The following is an 18,506-nucleotide window of genomic DNA, read 5'->3' on the forward strand; positions in this document are numbered from 1 at the left end:
GCACCAAAACTCCTTTAGCATGACCCTGTTTAACATCCACATATAGTATAGACATTAGGATTCTCTTCGCTTAAAATGTCATATAAAGGTCTGGCCACCACAGAAAAATCTTCAATCCATACTCTGCAGTACCTTACCAATCCTAAAATTGCCGTAACTCTTTTTTTGTCTGGGGTAATGGTACTTGTAAAATCCCCTGCATTCCTTCTGAATCAATATACCGTAACTCTCCAGTTAGAATGTGTGCTCAAGATTTGACTTTTTTCTTTGTTTTCAACCAACTGGCCTATTCAGATGCTCTAAGTCGTCTTTTAGCAAAAAAATTAAGCAGCTCTGCAGTAGCCTCTTCAACCACCTTCTCCTGTTCCCCTGACAAAAGCAAATCATCCACATCCTGCAACAACCTAACTCCTGAGGCTGGAGTAAACACACTTAATATTTACTGCAAAGCTTGCCCAAACAAAACCAGGGACTCTGAATATCCCTGTGGGAGGACTGTCCATGACAATTGTTGTTGTACAATTTTCCCTCCTTTTGTTCCAGTTATTTTCCTTTCAAACATGATCCAGTTCAGTGGCAAGCAATGCCACTGCCTAAAGCCAATCACATTTTTTTTTCTAGTAACCAATTACCCCCTGTCCCAATTTTTCGCATCAAGTCCATCTTAGGTGTAGGGAAGTGACTAACAAATTAACAAAGGAAAGATAAAAAAATACTTTCCCCTAAAGTTTTCCTATAGCCTCCAAAGAGAAAGCTGCATGAGAAATACCTAGGCCTGCATAGGGACAACACCAGCCCCACAAGGCAGCAGCAGCTCCAGAATTGGCCTCAGGATTAGAACCTGCCAATTCCAGCTCTCCACAAGAGACCACAGACTGGTGGAGGGTTCCCCACAAGGTAGGAGCTGCAGAATTGGCTTCAGGACTGAAATCAGAAAATTCTGGCTTTTTATAACAAAACACAAAAAGCAGAGGGGTGTGGTCAGACACAAACTTTGAAGAATTTAAGATTTTAGAGAAGATGAGGCCTTAATTAAAAAGAAGCCTTGCTAAATCTAATTAAAATAAATAGATGGGCCTTGCTAAAATTAAACGTAGATATAGAGTCTTTGCTTAAATTAGAGCTTAATCATTTGCTAATAACTAATTCTATGACAACTTCATGCTTGTTCACCTGGGTTTACAATGAGAAACAGAGTATCTGGTAAAGAACTTCAAGAGCAGAAGACAGTCGCACATCAGAAACTCATTGAAGATATGAAACTAGGAGCCCAGCCAAGGGTCCATTTGTCACTTTGCATTGAAAAGATAGAAAGGTCAGAACGAGGAAGAGCCATATCCCTTCCTCCCCTCTGTGACCCCTTCTCATAAAAAGACCAGTGACCCATTTCAAGAATCAACCTATGCATGCTTAATTGCTTTTTTCCTAAGTAGCATAGGAAGCGAAAAGTGGGTGGTAACTGGGTTATGAATATGTATTTGTATTCAATACTTCTGTAAATAAAAAGCCTGTATTCACCTCTAGTTGGGGTCATGTGCATTAAGTGGTGACCCGACACATCAGCCCAGCGCTGCTAATAAACATACACTTTTTAACCCTAAACCAGTTAAAGAGTCTTTGTCTGTCTCTGTTGGATACTGATACTAGATCATATCCATATGTTAGAAACTCAATCTTAAAATGCATCCAAAAATTGCATGTGGAGAAAGGAAAAGAATTTGTGGGTTTGAGAAGATGAGGATGGATTTTGTTAACAGCCCACTGGAAACAGGACCAACAGAAGGAACAATTGTTTTTGGAATGCTCCCACATGAAGGTACAGAAGAAGGTTTTAGTCTTGAGCTCAGATTTCTTTGTGCAAGGGAAACAAGAACAACAACAACAATAATAATGAATATATAACACAATAATATATATTTATATATATAATATATATTTAGATCCAAAATTAAAAATTCATAATGTGAAATAATGCTGACAATATCAATTTGTTAGCTTCGTCTGCTCATTGTAACACTAAATATCGAACAGAAAAGAACTGGCCAAGACCCAAATGTCAGTGGTAAACTTTGTGAATTGTATACAAGGAATAAAGGAGGAAGGGATGAAATTGGCTGTTTTTATAGGGTTTGGTGATACTATGATGTGGAATGCTTTGTCTGTTCCTGTGAAAAACACAGTGATTAAGACTGCTGGGTTTTTCATGTAGCAGACTATCCACGAGCTGCAGGATTGGTTGAACAGGTGAAGGGGCTGTGAAGAAAGAAGTTGAAAAAATTAGGAGAGTTGGGAACATGTCCCAGTGGAAAACCCATCTCCCAGATGTGCTCCATGCCCTTAACAATGGGCCCACTGGGAAATGGAAACCCCTGGGTGTGCACGGCTGCATCCAATTTGCAAACACAGCCATGGACAGTGAGACTTGGACTGCCTGGGAAATTGTTCTGGGTGTGATGGCCCCTGCCAGGGCCACCCCAGAGGCTGCAGGGCTGGACCTTCATGCACTGGAATTCATTAGGGTAAATCAGAAGCAAATGAGAGTTAACAATACTGAAACAGGAATTCAGATTCCTCCAGGACACTTTGGTTTGGTAACTGCTCACTGGAGCTTGGCCTCACTCAGGGCCTGTTGTTCAGACCTTTGCACTTCAGGGACGAGGTTTAGTGCTGGGTTTGACACTGCTGGGTGACTGGCTGGACTGGATCAGCTCAGAGGTCTTTTCCAGCAGAATGGATTCTGGAATTCCAGGATTCCATATGCTGCATTCACCTAGGTCCACGTTAGAAGCATTACTTTGGTCCAAAAGTCCCCTCTTGCTCAGCTCTTGTGGCTTGATCCTTCAGCTCCTGGTGCTCAGCTGCTCATGCTGAACGAGACCACTCAGAGTGAAGAATACATTTCATCCAATTCCTTCTGGAACAAGGAGAGGGGAGGTGTAAAAAAAAAGGAGCATTGTTTGGTGTGGCCTCCTCTCTGCCCTCCACATCTTTCAGCGCTTTGAACCACACAAGAGCTTTCTCCAAGAGTGCAATGCAGCAGCTGCTCCTGCTCCCAGCTGTGGCTCTTCCCAGTCTCTGACCTTGCCTGGTTTTGTCCCTCTTGCTGTGCTCTCTGTTCCCCTGGGGCTCGGGGGCTGCTGCCCAGGACTGTGGGACTGGCACAGATCAAGGGGTCGAGCCCCTCCTTTCTGTGCCCTTGGAGCTGCCTGTTCGCAGCAGCCTTTTCCATCTGGAAGCTCCACATGGAGAGGGAGTCCCCAGCTCTGTTCTTGGCACAACTTGCAGGAGTCCAGGGCTGCCATCTCAAGTCCCTGCTGGCATTGAGGGCTCTCAGGTGCCTCAGGCTGCTGTGACACCACGGCACAGGGAGGGAAGAGTGGCAGGGGCTGTGCTGAAAGTCAGCTCCATCTGCTGTTGGTGCTGCTGGTGCTGGTGGTGTTGCTGGTGCTGGTGGTGCCTCTGCTGGTGCTGCTGCTGGTGATGCTGCTGCTGCTGGTACTGCTGGTGGTGCTGGTGCTGCTGGTAGTGGTGCTGGTGCTGCTGGTGCTGATGCTGCTGGTACTGCTGCTGGTGGTGGTGGTGGTGCTGCTGCTGGTACTGCTGCTGCTGCCACTGCTGGTCGTAGTGCTGGTGCTGCTGGTGGTGGTGCTGGTGCTGGTACTGCTGGTTCTGCTGCTGGTGCTGGTGCTGGTGCAGCTTCTGCTGCTACTGCTGCTGCTGCTGTTGCTGGCAGTGGTGGTGCTGGTGCTGGTATTGCTGGTTCTCCTGGTGGCGATGCTGGTGTGCTGCTGCTTCTGGTACTGCTGGTGCAGCTGGTGCTGCCGCTGCTGGTGGTGGTGCTGGCACTGGTGATTCTGCTGCTGGTGCTGGTACTCTGCTGCTGCTGCGGCTGCTGGCGGTGGTGGTGGTGCTGGTGCTGGTACTGCTGGATCTGCTGGTTCTGCTGCTGGTGCTGGTGCTCTGCTGCTGCTGCTGGCGGTGGCGGTGCTGGTGCTGCTACTGCTGGTTCTGCTGCTGGTGCTGGTGCTGGTGCAGCTTCTGCTGCTACTGCTGCTGCTGCTGGCAGTGGTGGTGCTGGTGCTGGTATTGCTGGTTCTGCTGCTGCTGCTACTGCTGCTGGCAGTGGTGGTGCTGGTGCTGGTATTGCTGGTTCTGCTGCTGCTGCTACTGCTGCTGCTGCTGGCGGTGGTGGTGCTGGTGCTGGTATTGCTGGTTCTGCTGGTGGTGATGCTGGTGGTGCTGCTGCTGCTGGTGCTGCTGCTGGTACTGCTGGTGCAGCTGGTGCTGCCGCTGCTGGAGGTGCTGGTACTGGTGATTCTGCTGCTGGTGCTGCTGTTCTGCTGCTGCTGCTGCTGCTGGCGGTGGTGGTGGTGCTGGTGCTGGTACTGCTGGTTCTGCTGGTTCTGCTGCTGGTGCTGGTGCTCCGGTGCTGCTGGTGCTGTTGCTGCTGGTCCTGGTGCTGATGCTGCAATCATTTGTCCAGCCCTGCCCCAGACTCAGGAATCAGATCCAGGCACTGCTGCTGCTCCCTCGGGACCAGCCCCAGTTTGGTTGTTGCTGGCAGTGCCAGCAGAAGCCGTGGCTGGAGCAGCAGGTGCTGACAGTGCCCCAAGGCCCGGGGCTGGAGGGGTCCCTGGGCTGGGGTTGTGAGGGAGCTGCCCCTTGTTCTCCCTCTGCCTCACACAGAGCTGGGCCGGGCACAAGTGGGGCAGCAGAGCCAACAGGGAGCCTGTGAGTCTCTTCCAGCTGTGCCTGCTCAGAGTTTGGCCTTGGAGCTTCAGGTGGACAAAGGCAGCTGCTCTGGTCCCTCTGTGTGTGCCCGTGTTCAGCACTGCTGCTCCATCAGTCTGTGCCCAGCAATGGGGAAAAGCCTCAGCCCTGCAGGGCGGGGAGCTGCCGGGCTCTGCCTGAGCAGCTCAGCCAGCGGGAAGGGAGCTGCTCCACAGGGGAACCCAGAGCAAAGGGCATGCCTTTTTTACAGCATGTTTTCTGTTTTAAAGAAGAAAAGAGAGGAAATAGAAAAAAAAACGACTGTAAAATATGAAAGATAAAAACAGAACCCAAGTGTGCAGTGAAAAATCTTCTATAACTTTGAATTAAGTGGTAATTGGTCTTTTGAAACATAAAACTCAGTTATTTACTTTGTAAATGTGCTGTTGGCATGATGCATCTTACTGGCCTCAGTAACCATTCTTAAAAAGCTTTTGGGGTTTGATTCCATTATTGTTATTTTAAATTGTGGTGAAATTGGTGTGAAGGAATACGAAAATGCTTTGCGCCTTGCCAGCTCCAAGCAGCACTGGGAATCTAAACTCTGTCAAACCCCAAATTCTCTACAAGATGCCCTTCCTTCTCACCCTGTGAATGAACTGCACATTCCCTTTCAAACCTTCAAGGTTTCTTAAAGATGCAAAGTCCCACTTACAGCTTTTTGCCCTGGTTTGGAACTGCAGAAGGGCAATTCTTCATCCATCAGCTCCAGACTGCACTGCCTCAGGAACACAGCAGTGGCATTCTAAAGGAGGAAGAAAGTGCAATTGCACAATTCCAGCCAAAAAGAAAGGAAGAGTGGGACACAGAAAACATCCTGTGCAGATCCAGGCATTCAGCTGGGACTGGGGAGAGTTTGGCTTCTTGCCAATTGGATGTGTGTCCCTAACTGCAATCTCTTGGCCTGCACGAGAGTCTCACTCACCTGCAAAAGCAGAAAGCTCAGGCGGTGTGCTGGGAACGGGCTCGTCTGATGCAAAGCTGTCAGAGCAATGTGAGGGCAGAGCGAGCCCAGCTGTGCCTGGGGCTGAGCCCAGCAGAGCCCTGGCAGAGCCCAGAGCAGCCTCAGCATCCGCAGAGCCCGGCTGCAAGGAGAGAAACCAGAAACTGCCCGTCAGCTCAAGGCTCCTGTCCCCTTGTCCCAGCCACCCACGGTGCCCAGGCCATGCTGGCTGTGCTCAGAGCTGGGCCCAAAGCTGCCCATCACTGCTGCCTTTGGGAGCAGAGCAGGACGGCAGGACATGTGCCCAGCCTGCAGCCAGCCCCGGCAGATCCAGCCCCTCAGCAGCTGCCCAGAGACACAAAGCAGACTGGCAGCCGACTGAAGAATTGGTTGCATCAACCTCAGCAAAGGGGGGAGCTGGCCAAGCTGTGCCATACCCAGATCTGGGAGCATCCCCTGGCTGTGGACTCACCTGCAAATTGGGCGTGGAGCAAGTCTTTGAAGAAGGTGCCAGAATCAAAGTTGATCATCTTCAGCTGGCCACGTGGATGAAGACATTGTCATCCTTGCGGTTGTCTTTGGTGTCTCCCGCAGCAGCCCCACCTGGTACTCCAGGGGCTCCTTCTCCTTCCCTAGGGGCCAGACCAGGCTGTCAGTGCTCTGCCCAGGGACCCAGCCATCAGTAAACGAGACAAGCAAAACCAGGGAGGATGGTGGCCACCAGTGCTTGCCACACCAGGTCTCCAGCTCAGCTCCAGCCCAAGAGCTGCATGTTCCCTTCTAATGACCCCTGCTCAGAGCTACAGGCAGGACAAAAACAGTCTGCTTTGCTCTGCCACTGATTGCCAAGAGATGGGTGGAGTTGTTACCTGCCAGGCCCCTGGATCCAACTGTGCACATGGATCTCTCGCATCGTCTAGGGCAGATGAACACCCTGAATCCAAGGATCTTGGCAGAGATCTTCTAAGGATGGCCTGTCCAAGGGTTGCATGGACAAACATCTCTTAATTACATCTTGGCACTCTGAAGAGAGAAACCAGGAATCACCGGTCACTTGGAGAAGTTGACCCCCGTTCCTGTGCCCAGGCCATGCTGGGTGTGCCCAGAGCTGGGCCTAAACTTCCCCATGGATTCCCTGTTTGCAGGAGAGCAGGACATGTGCCACCTCCTCAGCAGTTGCCAGAGGGGGATGCTCATGAGCCCACTGCTGTCTCCCAACACTGGTGTTCCCCCTGTGCCCAGAGATGAGGATCCACCTTGGGAGAGCCGTCGCGGGAAGAAGATCCGCCCCCAGACGATCTGCTGGCCCTTCCTGAATGGGTGCTTCCCTGTCACCAGCTGGTACAGCAGGAGCCCCAGGGACCAGATGGTTGCTGCCTGGCCATGGTAGCATCGCTGGTAGAATCCACTCTGGTGGGCTGTAGGACAGGGTTCCTGTGGAACACAGACAGAGCTCATCAGGGGGATGCTGCTGCTCCCAGAGACTCACCCCAGCATCCCTGGGCATGTGGGGGCTGCCCAAGAGGCACATGGGGTGACCTGCTGCCCTCTCACCAGCACCTGGCACTTGTGTACAAACCTGGGCTTGCAAATGAAGCCACTGCTGCTGGAAGAGGGCAGCAGAAGCACTGGGGAGGCCCAACCATGACCCACAAATGGAAAATCCACCCAGTGGTAGAGAAAACCCACTCTCCTCCCTGCCTGCATGGCCTTCAAAAAATTATTAATAAGCCAGGGCAAATTTGGGGAGCAGAGGAGTTCAAGCCCTTCCTTGCTGGCACACCAAACGGGGTCAGACACTCCCATCTCTGCTACCCCCATGGGGGTTTTTGTCAGGCTGCCTGCCCCAGCCCCAGCCCAGGGCATAGTGGGTGCTGAAGGCTGTCGGCAGGGCTGGGAGCTGGCCCCTCTCACAACCCCTACCCAAATCAACTTGGCTCAAGTATTAATCCCATCCCTGCAGCAACAGGGGGAAGCCCCGGTGCCACACCCACGCTGGACCAAGAGATGCCCAGGAGCATCCCCTGCAAGGGCTCACCTGCAAATCGGGTGTAGGCTGTGTCTTGGAGGAAGGTGCCACAGCCAAAGTCAATGAGTTTCACTTGCCCCGTGGCCAGGTCCAGCAGGATGTTTTCGGGCTTGATGTCCCTGTGCAGGACCCCGCAGCTGGTGCAGTGCTGCACGGCCTCCAGCACCTGGCAAAACAGCCCCCGCGCCTCCTCCTCCGGCAGGAACCTCCGCTCTGCCAGCAAATGCGAGAGGTCCTGGCACCGCTGCGGACGCTCCAGCACCAGCAAGAAGCTGTCGGGCAGCTCAAGCCACTCCAGGAGCTGAATCACTGCAGCACACCCAGAGGACACCCTGTCCATCAGCACAATCTCCAGGGGCGCAGGTGTACCATCAGGCTGGGGGAGAAGCACGGTGCCGTCAGTGGGGCTGAGCCCGTGCCAGGGCTCGGGGAGCCCTCAGCCAGCCCGGGATGCTCTGCACGCCCCGCTGGCCCCACGCCCGCTCTCCCCGCAGGGCTCCCGGCAGCTCCCACCCTGCCGGGCCCCGGCTCATCCCTGCCCGGCACGCCCCGGCTTCTGCCGCTGGCCCCGCTCACTCACCAGCTCGCCCCAGCGCCGGATGCGCTCCCGCGGCACCTTTTTGATGGCCACCTGCGAGCAAGGGGCAGCAGAAGGTTGAGCTCGATGCCCGCCCGCAGCGGCCCCGCCTTCTCCTCCGCCCCCTCCTCCTCCTCCTCCTCTGCCCGCCGCGGGCCCTGCTGCTCACCGGGGCACCGTCCGAGAGCCTCGTGGCTGCGAAGACGCTGCCGAATCCGCCGCGCCCCAGCAACGAACCCACTTGGTACCGCTCCTTCGGGCCCTTGTGCGCATTCCCTGGGGGCGAGACTCGGCCGTCAGCGCTCGGCCCGGGGCCAGGAACGGCCCCCGAGCGCTCCCCGACCTCCCCGGGCCGAGCATCCGCAGGTGTCCGCTCCTTGCAACGCGACAGCGGCGGCTTGGGGCCAGCGGCCGCGCTGCCGAGCGGCGGAGCTCGGGCCGGGGAAGCCGCAGCGGAGGCGGCGGCAACGGCTGCACCGCCTGTGTCCTCCGCGGGCCCCGGGAGGAGCCGGGGCAAGGGCCGGGGCCAGGGCCAGGGCAGGGCTCGGAGCAGGCGGAGCCAAAGGGCGGTGATACCGCCCCAGCCCCAGGCACTGAGGCCCGCCCAGAAGCGCCAGTGCCAGCTCGGCTGGAGCCGGGCTAAGGCGAGAGAGAGGCGGGACGCCCGGGGCCGGCGCCGGCGCCGCGGCCGGGGCCGGGGCCGTGGCCAGGGGCGGGCTGGGGGCATGTCCCGGGCGGGCAAGGGGAGAGGGAAACTGGGAGAAGAGGGGAACACAGAGAAAGGGAGATCGGGAGTGGGTGAGGGACTGAGGGAGAGAGGGTGGAACAGCGGGAGAGGGAGAAGAGAAGATAGGGTCGAAAACGTGACTTCTTTCGCTGCTTTCTCTTTTTCCGCTGCTGCCGCTGCTGCTGCTGCTGCTGCAACTGAAGCACCGGGGCCGTTTGTCCCCGGGGCCGTTTGTCCGTTGCCCGCTCGGCCCCGCCCCGAGCCCCGCGCTCCCCGGGCAGCCCCTGAACCTGGCCAAACACGGGAACTTTGCCGTGTTGAGCCAAGAGCCAGAGTCTTGATTCCTGCACAGGGGCACAGCAATGCCCTTGGCTGCTGCTGTGCCTTGTCCCTGCTGAGCGTCAAACACTGTCTGAGCACATTCCCTGAATGCAGAATTTGTACCTGACCCAAGCACTGCACTTGTGTCTCCAGCATTGCTTTCCAAGAAGAACAGGGGAAGGCAAACTGGGTGTAGCTCATGGTATTTTACAGTGTCTAAAACTTGCCAAGTCTCAGATCTTAGAGGTGAGATCCATTTGGAATGAATGGGATGGAGAGCTAGTGCAAGATGGAAAAGGGAAACATAAAAATAAATAGAGAAAAACATACTGGTCATTTCTTTTGGTTTTATTTTCATTTCTTAAAAAAGCTGTTTCAATTTTCCCAAAATCTTCTCCACAGTCCTGTCTGTTCTTTCCAAAAACCTGTCCTGGAGAACGACATGCAGCTCCTATCACAAGATGTGCCCCCAGCTGCAGCTTCTCTTGGCTTCCCACACTGTGTGTGCAGCACAACTCTTGCAGCAAAGCAGGACAAATATTTGAAGAACTTGACAACTTGTTCTTGCTTTTCCTTGTGGACTGGGGAGTTGTGCCATTGATACGGTTTTCATTGTTACTCTTCTACCCTAAGGAAACATGATGAGCTGCCAGGAATTGTTAGGGAATACAAGCCTGGTTGAATGTGGAGAAAGAATCTCCAGAGCCTGCAGCCAGCAGTGGAGAGCTCATCATTCCAATAGCCCCATGGACATCTTGAAAGTGATCTGGAACATGAAAATGGGCTGACAGAGGGAGTTTGTTTGTGTGTTCAGTTGAGATGATTCTACATCTCTTGCACTGGGAGAAATCAAGAGCACCATCAGTTGTTGACAAGCACCAGATCATGATAAGCTGGACCTCTCAGTAGATGAGAGAAAGAATGTGAAAAGGACAAATGCAGGGAATGACTTGGTGAAGTCTGTCTGTTAAGAAGGGTCATTTTTTCCTAATAATTCCCAATTCATTCCCTTTGCTTTTGTCCTTTTTATCAAGCCTGTTTGCATCAGAGATTCCCCAGGCAATGAGAACCTGGAGCTTGTGGAAGTGCCTGAAAGCTGCCCTGTTCCTCTGCAGGGACACTCAGGCTGAAACAGGAGCCTGAGGCCTCTCTTGGGAAGCCTCCTCGGAGCTGGAATTTGTGCCATGCCAGGACAGAAGGAGGGGGAGCTGCCCAGGCTGGGCTCAGGTTCCCACTGAGACTGGGCAGCAGGCTGGGCTCCAGCTGGGATCAGCAGTAGCTGGAAATACCTCTGGGCATCTCCACTCTCTGCTGCTGCTCACGAGAAGAAACAATGAAGTGACAAGTTCTGGTTTTCCTTTCTCCTGGTGGATTTTTTCATTTTATTTGTCACTGCAGAGGCAATTTGTGTGATGGCCTCTGTCAGTTGATTCTATTTCAGCAGCAGCAGAAGCAACAGCGCTGTGCTTGAGCACTGCAAATGTCAGCTGTGTGGCTTTCATTCCCCTCGACTTAGTGCTCAAGGAGTTGGGAGCATTTTTATCCTACGGATCATGATGCCTGAAACTAAAATCCTGAGATCCCCATCACAAAAGGACTCTGGGCAGTACTGATTGAAAGAGGCAATTGCAGTTGTACTGCTAAAATTCAGGTGGCAAGCAGAAGACGGACAAGAGCAGACGAGATCTACAATGTCCAAGGCCAAGGCACCAAGAGCCTCCTGCTGTCACCTCAGCGTGAGTAAAAGAGAGCTGAAAACAGCGCTGGAACCCGATCCTTTCTTCCTCTGAGGGCTGGCTCAGGGCAGCAGAGGCGGGCCCTGAGGAAGCCTGAGGGCTGTTTGTGGGGGATTGTTGCTGTAGTCCAGAATTGCCCTGGAAAAAGCCCTGGGAAGCCGAGGCAGGAGCAGGTGGGAAGGGCCGGCGCTGCTGCTGCTCCTGGCCGGGAGCCCCGGCCGGGCCGGGCCGGCGCCCGCTGCGCTGCGGCTGCTGCTGCTGCCAGAGCCGGGCGGGACTCGGGGACAGGGAATGGACACGGGGGGACAGCAAAGGCCTTGGGGGCTGCAGGGATGGTGGTGCTCGGGCCAGCGCCAGCACAGAGCTTCAGCCCGCAATGAACCCCGAGGGAAACGCTGGGGAAAGGCTCCATCCAGCCTTTCTTTACTCGGCGCTGTGAAGGGACGGAAATAAAAGGAGAACAAGCAGGGCCCGACCCCTTCTCCTTTGGGAGGAGCCCCGCGCCTGGGGCTGTGAGGAGCTGTGAGGGGAAATGAAGGGCTGTGAGGGGCTATGAGAGGTTCTACAGGGCCATGAGAAGTTCCATGGAGCTGTGAGGGGCTGTGAGGGGCCATGAGGAGCCTCAGCCCTGGCAGGAGGGGGTCCCACCATGTCCCCAGGGCAGGGCAGCCGTGAGGGGCTGTGAGTGCAGACGTGGCAGCAGAGCGGGCTTGGGGCACCTCTGGGAGGGGATGAGACCCTTCCCCAGCTCCAAACCACACCAAACCCAGCATTGACAGGATTTTCCATCTTGAGAATCCACTGGCAACTGGGAGTCAAGTGTACAGTTTAATCCCGGTGGGAAGAGCAAGGGAATTTTCCCAGTGAGTGACATCTTGCCATTCTTATTAATGTCGAAGATTTAAAAGTCTAAAAATGAATAGGTATACTATTAAATATTAAGAAATACAATAACAAGAAATAGAGCCCCAAATCCCAGCACCCTGCTCAGTAATATGCTCTTGTCTGTAGTAACAGATTAGTAATATACAAATAAATGAAAGAGATTTCATTTATAATTCAGACTTCTTTCATTTTTTTCCCAACGTTCTGGTCCCTTTCCTCCAGGGATATTTCCTTTACTCACCCACTTTCTAATAGTTAGAAGGGAGTTAAGCATACCAGAAAAGGCAACAGCTCCTGTTTCAAAGGGAAGCAGCCACCACTCCAGGAAACCTGAATTGCCCCCAGGCACGTGTGTGCACTTGAAGGGTGAGCAGGTGTTGGGGACGGAGATCTCAAACCCATTCTAAGGCTGTGAGAAACCCACAAGTGGCAAAGTATCATTGAGGGTCAACTCCAGCTGGATTCCATTCCCCGACACCCTCCAAATGGGCAGGCAGGGCTGGGCTCTGGCAGGGTTCAGTTTTGAGTGCCTTGTGTTCTATGGCATGGAAGTGATCCTATCTACTCTTGTACTGATGGATTGTGATATGGCTGCTGAAGGAAGAGAGGGAATCTCAGGAGACAGGAAAGTCTCTTCTTCTCCTTTCTCCCTGCAGAACCCCCTCCCCAAAGAGAAATGCCTGTGCTGGGTTTCCATGGCACCCCTTCCCTCAGCCCAGTGTCTGACCCACTGTGTGCTCTGCAGGAGCCAAAGCCAGAGCAGTCCCAATATCAGTCACCACATGGTCCCCACGCAGCAGGAGAAAGCACTGCTTGCAGTGGGGCTGCTGATCTGTGACCCATCCTGGTTCCATCCACCCCACTCCTCTCAGCCACAGACACCAGAAGGATCCCAGGAAAGCCACAGTGCTCTACCAGATGCCAGGAGCACTCCCTGCTGTGGCCTCAGGGATGCTGGGTGACCTCGTTGATGAGCATCTCTGGCTGGTGATGGAATGTGTGGATGGAGGCCCTTGACAGGAGGTTGGTTGAGACACGTGTGGGGCTGAAGGAGAGATGGCAGCTGTCAGTTGGGAGGGCAGGGACCCCGCTTGTGAGTCCATTGCCTTGGACACTCTCAGCCCCAGGACGTCCAAGAAGTCACACAAGGCTTTGGCACTTTCAGCCTTCTTTTCCCCAAGTTCCTGCTTTCTGTACATTTGCAGTAGAGAATCTTTTTTGTTGTTAGAACTAGAACAAAGATCCCAGAGGGAACAAGCCTTGCTGGTTTTAGTCAGGAGCATCAGTGGCCAAAACTTGTATTTCATTGTGGGGTGTCCTCATTTGCTGCATTTTCTGAGTTCCTCTTGGATCCTTTGGAGGGCAATAGGTTGTGCCCTCTGAGGATCCTTTGTGCTCCTTGGTGACCCAGGAGAACCTTCCAGGTGGTTTTTGGGTGAGCTGCTGCTGTGATGTCACAGGAACGTTGCCGTGTCCTTGTGGTGTTCCCGTTGCTGTGGGGCACAGAGGCCTCAGTGTCAGAGCGGCTCTGGGTGCCTGCTCATTGCCTGAGGATCCTCCTGCCTGAGGCATTCTCAGCAGCCAGCCCAGCCCCTGACGGGTGTCCTTCTGTCCTGGCAGGGGGACAGACAGTCTGCAGACATGTGAAGCACAGCCAAAATGATCCAGCAAGTGGTTGCTGCAGTTTGCACTCTGGACTCTGTGGCTTCTTATGTGTATTTTTTAACCCACTCGGCCCCTAAGTCAAGGATTTCCCCAGGTGCACCATATGTGCCTTTGGGATTGCTGTGGGCTTGCTGTTCTTCCTTTGGAATGGAGGTGATTTTGAAAGAAAATTGCCATTTGGATTCCATTCATTTGGGAGAGCTCCTGTCAACTGCTTCCTAAAGAACGGTTTGTCTCTAGCCAGCAGGGTGTGCACAGCATTTGGAATGGAGCCTGGGGGGGTTCTGTTCCCTAAGAGGAGAGTCTGTGGCAGTGGACCCTGGCACTCCCTCCATTTGCTGGTCCAGCCAAAAACTGGACACAGCCTAATATTTTGTGTTGTTCTCCTGCCTGCAGTGTGATCCAAAAGGACTGTGGCTCCAGGAGGGAAGTTGTGAAAGGAAAATGCTCTCTCTTGGCATTGACTTGTTGTGTGGGAGCTTCCAGCACAGGCAGCTTTTTCTCCTAACAGCGTCTGGTTCAGGTGAAGGTCACCTCACACATGGATACTGCAAAGCTCCTTCTTCAGTGAGTGGGAAAGGAACCTGTGGTGTTCAGAGATCCCAGTTGCTCCCTTTCAACACCAATATGAGCCCAATAAGCTCCAGGATGATCCTTGTCACATGCCAGCAGTCCCAGGATGGTCCCAGTTGCCTCTGGCTAGATCAACCCAGTCAGTCCCAGTATGATGCTATTTTCCCCCAGCATGATCCCAGTTGCTCCCAGTCACCCCCAGTATGGGCGATGATGTGCAAGGTATGTTGTCAGTCACCCTCAGATACTCCCAGTAGGAGTCCAGTCACTCCCAGTATAATCCAAAGATGGATGGATGGGAGGCCTCATGGAATCATGGAGACCATTGTGACACTCTAGGGCCCCATGGAACCGTGGTGACACCAAGTTGGCTGGGAGTGTTGATGTGCTGCAGGGTAGGAGGGCTCTGCACAGGGACCTGGACAGGCTGGATCCAGGGGCCAAACCCAACAAGGTGAGGTTTAACAAGTTCAAGTGCTGGGTCCTGCACTTTGGCCACAACAACCCCTGCAGTGCTCCAGGCTGGGGACAGAGTGGCTGGACAGCAGGCAGGCAGAAAGGGACCTGGGGCACTGATGGACAGCAGGCTGGGCATGAGCCATCAGTGTGCCCAGGTGGCCAAGGAGGCCAATGGCTCCTGGCCTGGATCAGGAACAGTGTGGCCAGCAGGACCAGGGCAGGGATTCTTCCCCTATGCTTGGCACTGGTTGAGCTTCATCTCGAGTGCTGTGTCCAGCTCTGAGCCCCCAATTAAGGAAGGACATGGAGGGGCTGGAGCGTGTCCAGAGAAGGGCAACAAGGCTGCTGAGGGGTTCTGGAGCACACATCTTTTGAGGAGTGGCTGAGGGAGCTGGGGTTGTTTATCCTGGAGAAGAGGAGGCTCAGGGGAGACCTCATCACTCTGTACAACTCCCTGACAGGAGGGTGCAGCCAGGTGGGGGTCAGGCTCTTTCCCAGGGAACAGGCACAGGACAAGAGGACACAGCCTTAAGCTGCACCAGGGGACGTTTAGACTGGACATGAGGAAATATTCTTCAAAGAAAGGATGATTGGGCATTGGAATGGGCTGCCCAGGGTTGTGGGTGAGTCACCGTCCCTGGAAGTGTTTAAGGAAAGTCTGGACGTGGCACTGGGTGCCATGGTCTGGGTGACAAGGTGGTGTTGGGTCGCAGGTTGGACTTGATGCTCTCCAAGGCCTTTTCCAGCCTGGTTGATTCTCTGATGATTGTGACCCTGCAGGGCCCTGGGGAAGCAAGGGGCCACTGTGACACTGTGGGGCCTGGTGGAACTCAGAGGACCACAGTGACACTGTGTCCCACATGGCACCAAAGAGCCAAGGAGCCATTGGGATGCCGTGGGGCTACATGGAAACAAGGAGTCCATGGTGACAGTCGGAGTCCTCGTGGAACCACAGAGGCCACTGTGACACTGCTGGGCCTTGTGGAACCAAGGGGCCACTGCGGAACCAAGGAGACCCTGGTGAGACCCTGGGCCCCAATGGGATCACGGGGCCATTGTTCCATTGCAGGGACTCCTGGAACTAAGGGAGCAACTGTGACATTGTAATGCCCCATGGAACCAAGAGTGACACTGCAGGATCTTGTGTAACCAGGGCTCCACTGTGGCACTGCACCACCAAGGGGTTCCTTGTGGCACTCGGAGGCTTCATGGAACCAAGAGGCCCCTGTGACACTGCAGGGCCTGGTGGAACCATGCAGAGCATTGTGACAGAGCAAGACCTAGTGTCATGATGGGCCCACAAGGACACTGCAGGGCCCCATGGAAGCAAGGGGCAAGTGTTGCACCTCAGGGACTCATGGAATGAAGGAAACATGTTTGATATTGTGGTGCCCCTTGGGACCAAGAGGCCATGGTGACACTTTGGAAACAAGGAGAGCATTGCTGCACTGTGAGACCTCATGGAACCAAGGATTCACTATGACACGGCAGGGTCTTGGGAGACCAAGGTGCCATTGTTACACTGCAGGGCACAAGTATGGAAGGGACGTTGTGACACCAAGGGGTCCCATGGAACCAAAGGGACATTGTGACCCTGGGAGGCCTCATGGAATCATGGAGACCATTGTGACACTCTAGGGCCCCATGGAACCGTGGTGACACCAGGTTGGCTGGGAGTGTTGATGTGCTGCAGGGTAGGAGGGCTCTGCACAGGGACCTGGACAGGCTGGATCCAGGGGCCAAACCCAACAAGGTGAGGTTTAACAAGTTCAAGTGCTGGGTCCTGCACTTTGGCCACAACAACCCCTGCAGTGCTCCAGGCTGGGGACAGAGTGGCTGGACAGCAGGCAGGCAGAAAGGGACCTGGGACACTGATGGACAGCAGGCTGGGCATGAGCCAGCAGTGTGCCCAGGTGGCCAAGGAGGCCAATGGATCAGGAACAGTGTGGCCAGCAGGACCAGGGCAGGGATTCTTCCCCTGTGCTTGGCAATGTTTGGGCAGCACCTCAAGTACTGTGTCCTGTTCTGGGCCCCCCAATTTAGGAAGGAAATGGAAGGGCTGGAGTATGTCCTGAGAAAGGCTGCTGAAGGCTCTGGAGCAGTTGCTCTGTGAGGAGTGGCTGAAAGAGCTGGAGTTGTTCATCCTGGAGAAGTGGAGGCTCAGGGGAGACAAGGTGGTGTCAGGGCACAAGTTGGACTTGATGATCTCCAAAGTCTTTTCCAACACTGTTGATTCTGTAATTCTCTGAAACCACCCTTGGAGCAGGTGCAGGATGAGCCCTGGGCCTCCTCTTCGCAACTTCCAGCAGCCCAGGTCCCTCAGCTTCTCCACACGGGCCCCAAAACCCATCCTGTCAGTCCTGCAGAGCCTTTCCAGCTCCTCCTCATTGCCCAGAACAGGGAGCCCCACAGCCAGACACAGCAGCCCATATGTGCCCCCCTGGCCTCTGCTGCCTCTGGCAAGGGAGCAGCACGAGGCACTGCAGGACCCTGCAGACAATTCCTGAAGCACCTGTAGGATGATCCTGCTCCCTGAGGGACCTTCTCATGGTGCCAGCTCAGGAACTGAAATGGGGAGTGGGGCCAGAGAGGAAAGGGCAAACAGGGATGGGCTGTTTGCAGGGCAGGGAACAGAGGTGGGAAATAGGAAGAAATCTGGAGCAGGAAGAGTAAAGAAAGCAAAGGTGAAGCAAAGGAAATGCTCAGGGCGGTCTGGGGGTGGCTGCCAGGCAGCCCTGGCTCTGAGCAACAACATCTGCACTGGCGCAGGAAACTCACAGCTCATGAGTACAAACTTTCTGTGTGACTTCAGAGGCCACGACAAACCTGAGTGGTTTCCCTCCCATCCCCCAGCCCTTCCTGGCCCCAGGGGCTGATGGCATTTGTGCTCCTTCAGGTTCATCTCCCCACAGCAGCACCATGGGGGTGCTGACGCCTGCTCTGGGCAGTGCAAACAGGGGCTCCTGAGCCAGTGCTGCCGTGTCTGTGCCTGCAAGGATGAGGCACCTCTGTGAGCTGGGGGAGAGGCCAGGGCTGCACAGGGATGATGTTGTTGGCAGCTCCATGAGGATTCTCTGGGACCCTGGGGTGTCCAGAGCAGTGGGGATGGATCAGCCCCTGCTCTGCTGTTCCTTCCCGTCTTCCCCAGGGACCTTGCAGAGCCCCAGCCATGCTGTTTGTCCCCAGCCTGCCTACGACCACCCTGGGGCTGCTCACAGGGATTTTCTGTGCTGAGCTTTGGCCTGGGCGTGTTCCTGAGAGAGCTTGGACAAGGAGCCTGGAGCCCCCAGGTCCTGCCCTGAGGTGTCAGCGCTGCCCCAGCAGTGCCCATGGCCTGTCCCTGCTGCAGCCCCGGCACTGCCACCCCCAGGGCTGTGCCTGGCCCCGAGAGCACTCAGGCCCTGCAGCAACACCAGGGGCAGGAGGGCAGTGGGGCAGTGACACGGGAGCAGCACTGGCAACACCAAGTGCTGCTGCTCCTGGGCACAGCTGCTGTGCCAGCACTGATCTGCCCCAGCTCTGCACACAGACACTGCTGCTGCAGCTCCAGAGAAGGGAACAAAAGGGAGATCTCTGGAGAAAACTTTGCTGGGAGACCCTTTAGTTCCTTTAAAGCCACCAAGAGCGCAGCCACTCATTGGCACAGTCTGTGGCCAAGGGGAAGATGAAGAGAGAAAGAAAATGAGAAATGGCACAAACGATGATATTTTATTGTGGACAAGATCTAAAAATTAAAACAAAGAAAACATCCAAAATGAAACCAACAAGAAGAATCAAGAATGACTTTTATTACAAGTGATTTGCAGAAACTGGCCAGCAGT

The 18,506-nt window shown here is 54.4% G+C and overlaps 1 pseudogene; it reads right to left on the bottom strand.

Annotated features, from left to right (window-relative positions):
- Positions 1-6,245: 6,245 nt before the first annotated feature.
- On the bottom strand, positions 6,246-9,046 carry LOC131590965 (serine/threonine-protein kinase pim-1-like; annotated as a pseudogene).
- Between the last annotated feature and the right edge of the window lie 9,460 nt (positions 9,047-18,506).

This window comes from Poecile atricapillus, chromosome 36 (assembly GCF_030490865.1).
Source record: "Poecile atricapillus isolate bPoeAtr1 chromosome 36, bPoeAtr1.hap1, whole genome shotgun sequence".
NCBI classification, from domain to species: domain Eukaryota; kingdom Metazoa; phylum Chordata; class Aves; order Passeriformes; family Paridae; genus Poecile; species Poecile atricapillus.